We start from the raw sequence: 5,770 nt of genomic DNA, 5'->3' as shown, positions 1-5,770 counted from the left end.
ATTGAAAGGAAAGGGGAGGAGGTAAAAAGAATGAAGCCCTACGTCCGTACCTGCGCAGATCTATACAGATATAGATATATATGTGTGTGGGGGTGGGCAGCGCGATGTATTTCCATGGGCACCGGTGTGTTCCAGAAAGGCGAAAAAAGGGGAAAAGAAAACAGAAAAGAGAAAGGGGGCAGCGCAAGCCGCTGACTACAGCCACGGCAGGCCTCTGAGTCCCTCACGACTACGGCCACTACCCACCACTCTTTGATGGTGGGGTAGTCCTCTACTGTGTCGGGTAACGCTGCCGTTGAGCTCCCTAGTGTGGCGGTGTATGTGGGGCTGTTCTTGTGGGTGTCGCCTACGACTTGAAAACAAGGCAACCAGCGTCCTTACCACACAGCAGTCAGCGGTCGAGAGTAAGTAAGAGGTCGCGTGGCCCAACACAACCAAAGAACAAAATGGCCAACCAAAACTTTGAATAGAACAGGCAACGTGCAACTCTACAGAGGAACGGCACAACGCACAGCGGGTGCCCTAGAAATAGTAAGCAAAATGATATGCGCACGCACACGTGCGAAGAAGAGAGAGGGGGAGTGCGGGTGTGTGTAGATGAGTGGGAGCCAAGGCTGAAGGAGAGGTCGATGCACCGCTGCGATGCGGCACCGAGAATAAGCGGGAAGGGGAGAGGCGAACACGCACAGAACGGCGTGCACGCCCAGCGCTGCGGTAATGAGGAGGAGTTTGGAAGTGGCATAGAGGAGGGAGAGGGGTGGGTGGGGGGCCGGCCTCTCCCACGCGCACTACATGGATGCTACCACACATGCACACACAAAAACCCAACAGAGGGAGAGAGAGAGAGAGCGAGAGAGCGGTGGGGGGGGGGGGGGGCATGGAAGGGGGAGAGGAGTCCAGCGAGCAACAAAAAAGTGGAAAAGAGAGACATCAGGATGGAGTGGTCGAACAAACAAACCCAAGACGGAGCGATCAGCAGAGACGTGTGCAGTGCACACCCCAGGGGGGATCGGTGTACTGCACAGCGCTACTCCAGATGAATAACCGAACAATGTGGTGAGAGGAGGAAGAGGAAAAGACGGCATGGATTTCGCGGCGGATTCGCTTGCCGACGCAAGGCGGCCGGAACGACCGCCTCACAGAATGAGCAGCTTCATGTACAGATTTCGTACACGGCCGTGCACCACCTCTCCATCTATCCCCACGGCACTTTGCAGCTGCGTTCTTGGCGCACACAGGCACAAACGCCTCCTTTTCCCACAATGTCAGCGCTGCATCGACCTCCCTCTCGTGTCCAGAGCGCCACCTCTCAAACCCCCAAAAACTCCCTCGAGGACGCGTCGGTTGGATTGAGGTACCCCCACGGACGCAGATGCAGGCCACTTGAATGCCACGTTGGTGCCAAAGGTCGCTGAGGAGACTCAACAGAGTTCTCCACTCAAAATTGAGTCCAACACCTCCGAGGGCGCTGTGCTTTCTCTGTGCGCACACAATGGGGAGATGATGAGCGACAAAGGATACCTGCGGCAGGGCTGCTAAACAACAAGTCATGAGCTGCTCGTGGTATATGTGAATTCCTCCTCAGTCACGGTGCGCAGAGCGATAAAGTCACAAGCGGTACCGACACGCCGGCATCCACATGTGGACCCTCCCTCGGTTCGACCTCCGCGGCTGGTAGAGGCGCGTGTCTCACCTTCTTCTTCTAAGCCCACAGCACCTCCGCTACCCCAGAAGACGTCGGTGAGGCAAACACCACCACAACCGCCTTCCCTGTAGAAGGGTTCTGCCGAGTCCACAGTCAAGTAGCATTCCCCTCCCCTCGCAACACCTTGCGGACTGTTCACAGCAAAGCCGCGGTGGCACCCCCGAGGTATGGCGATGCAGCATTTCACTCCACTCCATGGGATACAACTGCAAGCGCGCCTCAACATGTCCGAAGAATGGGAAAAAGACCATAGACGGGCTCATGGTCGCAGTGTGCGGTGCAGGCACCACCACTAAAATCAAGGAAACAACGGGGCGCCTGGCAGACAACTTCTTTTCCATTGCAAGCTCGGCCTTCGCTACGGTCCGCAAGGACTCGCGAATGATTCACTCCGACCCAGTCCAGTGAGAGTCCTCACCAGCGTAAGCCGCATCGTCAGTTGTCCTTCGCAACAGCTCGGCATCAGCTGCCCCTTGAGGAAATCCTCTATTGGGGAGAGATGAGCAGGGTGGCGCCGCGAATATGTAGCAGCACATTCCGCACCGTGTCGAGGAACTCCGCGTGCATGCCTTCAAGAACTGCAACCACGCTGATGTTGGTACATGCTGTGGGCTTGGCTAAAGTACTGGCAGCAGCCCATACCCACGTAATCGACTGAGCCACCGCCACGCTCCACCTTCCCCTCCCTCCCCGTTGGAATGGTGCGCTGTCTCTAGTATACATCACCCCTCTGGAAGATGCGCCTGCTTCCCCTCCTCGCAGGCAGCGGCACAGTGCCATACTGTGCAGCAGCATCTGGCGGCAAACGCCACGAGCACATTCTCAAAGCCGGCCTGCTTTCCCTTCGCGGCGGGTGGGGGTCAGACCGGGGACAACACTCTCTGGGACAGCAGAGCTCCAGTACAGTGCAACCGTGCATCCGTGTCCACCTTTCACATCTTCCACTGCACCACGCGTTCACGCCCCGTGTGTGCCACGCGAAAGGGGTAAACCGAGAACGATTCCGTCCACTGAGCGCGACCTCAAGCCTCGCTCCTTTCCATGGCTCGAGTGCGAGCTACATTTTAAACGAGGGGTTCTTTTGGCGGTGCGTGAAGTTCGCAGACCGGCAAAGGCCTCTCGCAGGACGAAGCGGTGCGCGCAGCTGAAGAGCGTTTTTTTGGGGGCGTCCCCATGCTGCGCTTCTGCCTCCAGGCCATTCCCTCTGCCGCCTAGCCTTGACAACTATGAGTGCTGCGGCCGTTCCTCTTCAGGTGGCAGCGCCAATGGGGCCTTCCCTTCCGTCTCGCGAATAAGACTCAGCAAGGCTGCTTCACAACGTGTAAGACCCTGAGGCTCCGGGACGCTTGCTCTTAGCTCCTCTTCCTGGGGAAGACATCAGCAACGATTCCTGCATGGCCACATCTCTCATCGTAAGATGGTGGCCTACAACCCAGGTACCGCTGCAGCGTTGCGTAGCACGTAGGGCCTGTCATGCACCTCGGTTGGTGCACTGACACTCCGTTCGCTGCCATGCACATTGATGCGCCTTTTTTTCGCTGAGGCCAGCCCACACTGCAGGTTCGACGCCTTGGTTGCTTCGCACGCTGGTCATCTACATGCCAGGGGTGTGAACATCCGTGCGCCGCTCCTCCGGCTTGGCACCAAGCTGCGAAGAAGCTCGCCACCCTCAGCTTCTGTAGGTGCGGCTCCTGTGTGGGTAGGAAGGCATTGTATGCCACCCTGTGCAGTGCCGTGCGCCCTTCCATCAGTTGCCCGTAGTACTCACCCCTATTGGATCTCCCTCCCACGACAGGGGCCTGAGCGCTCAGGCAGTCCAACTGCCCTTACCTCGATTTCGATGAGACGATTGGTCAAGTTGTCGCGCTACTGCACCTTCGCGAGTCGCTTGTCATTGAGTAGTGCAGTGCGCATCGTCAGCTCCGCCTCGAGGAGTGGTCTCGTGGACGTGGTGAAGGCGGTAGAGATTGCCTTGACCTGAAAGAAAAACCCACGAGAGTGACATGAGCGGAAGGCTCTCTTGAGTGTTTCATCTGTTGGCAGATGTGGCGGAGGGGGAGGCAAGTGACAGAGTAGTGAAGTAGGAGAGAGCACGAAGAGCAGAGGCGAGGATGGCACGCCGTGCATTGGCTTTCAATGAAGTGGCCTCACGGACGCGAGATATCCCTCTCCACACGATGCTGTAATATCGTGGCCCACTTCTGAACGCATTCGTCCTCTTTACCCGCTCCAAGTTGGCACATGTGAGCTTGGGGTAGGCAGGGAGAGAGCCGAGATGAGGATGAGAGGGGTAGTGCGAGGAAGAGAAGTTCAGGTAGAGTCCCTACGGGGGTAGGACAGATGGAAATGTAAGCGAGAACAGAAGAGGAGTGCGCTACACAGAGAAGAGTGTGGAGTGGTGACCATGCCTGAGCCGGCAGCGGTAACGCTAACACGCGACAAGATATTTCCTAAAATAAAAAAGCGTAGCCAGGATGAATTGCTACGGAGGAATTTTGTCTGCATATATGTGCATGTCTGTCTCTCTGTGTTACCAGGAAAACGCGTGCAGCGGCACCCAACGCCTACTTGGCATACACGCGCATGAAAAACAAACAGAACCGACACAGAAACTCACGGAGAGAGAAAACGAGGCGTTCCAATGGTCCACGTGACTGAGAAAGGTACCCCACGTGTTGTGCGTGCCCGTGCGTCGTTTAGTGGGTCGATGCATATCCGTGCATTGTCCGAGCTGGGGGCTTCGGATGTACCCCCTTCCCCCCTGCTGATTGCGCGTTCGACCCCTCCCCACTGCCTACAAATAGGCGAAATACAACAAAAAGAAAAAGAGGAAAACGAAAACAGCAGCGCCACATTTCAGTTGGATCGGCGCCGCTTCCGCGCTTACGACTCTCTCCCGTGGTGGCCTAAAGTCAGTCCCCTCTGCGAGGGAGAGAGAGAGAGAGAGACAGAGAGAGACACACACACACAGACTCACACAGAGACTCACACACAGACTCACGATGGCACGCCCATAACGCACAAAGCAGCCCCGCTGCCGCTCACTCCGCGCCCCTCCTTTCTTGACATCGCTGCCGAAAAAAAAATAAACGTTTTTGAGGTTTTTTATAGGTTTCGCTCAAAAATGGAATGTGATGGGGAACAAGTCCACACACCTCTGCACGCACGCAGACGGCCACGACTCATCGAGGCCTCTGTTGCGCCACGGCTGCCGTCAAGGCATTGGGCCCGCCAGCACCGTTTGGCGTCTTTCTGCCCCATTGCCGCTCCACAGCACCCAGCGCAGGACTACGCCCGACATCACCGCAGCGCCGCAGAGGCAGAGAAAAGCGGTAGGCCGATGCGTATGTGCGTGTGTGGGAGTCGTCGACACGATGCTTAGTAAGATGGTAAGAGTGCTGTAATGACCGCCACTCTCTTCGGCGCAGCACCAGCCCAGACCCGTCCTGCCGGCGCCAAGAGTCCGCACAGCCGTATACCCGAGGGGCAGGCGGCAGGCCGCCTAGCTTCCCCTACACACAGAAAGCGAGTGCTGGGCCCTGAGATACTGCGCGTACTGAGATGGTTGACCATCATCAGAGACTCAGCGTTTTGGAAGAAGAGAAACAACGAGAGAGAAGACGAGAAGTCGGTATAGCGTGAGAGAAGAAACGAAAACAAAACAGGAGAAACATGAACGAAGGAGATCGGTGATCAAAGGAGCTCAGATAAATCAAAGACGAGCGAGGAGGAGAAGCAACGCGCAAAGGAGCCCGTCGGCGTCGCACACCGCACGGGAAGGCGGGAGGATGACAAATTTTGTTACCAAACGTAATGCACTCTGCATTGCGCTTCTCTTTTACCCTTCACTTCGGGGTTGGTGGCCTTCCAACAGCGTTGAAAGGAAAAATAGAAAAAAAAAATGGAATGGTGGGGGAAAAGGGGAAGAGGGGAGGAGAGGGGGGGGGCACAGAACAACAGCAAACAGGCGAGACATGAAGACCAACAACACACGCACGCACGCAGAGAGAACCACAACAGGGAACTATAAGGAAGAAAAAAGGATAGAATCCACAGAAAAGGAAA

This window comes from Leishmania braziliensis, chromosome 32 (genome assembly GCF_000002845.2).
Source record: "Leishmania braziliensis MHOM/BR/75/M2904 complete genome, chromosome 32".
Classification (NCBI taxonomy): Eukaryota; Euglenozoa; class Kinetoplastea; order Trypanosomatida; family Trypanosomatidae; genus Leishmania; species Leishmania braziliensis.
This window is presented reverse-complemented; position numbering follows the sequence as displayed.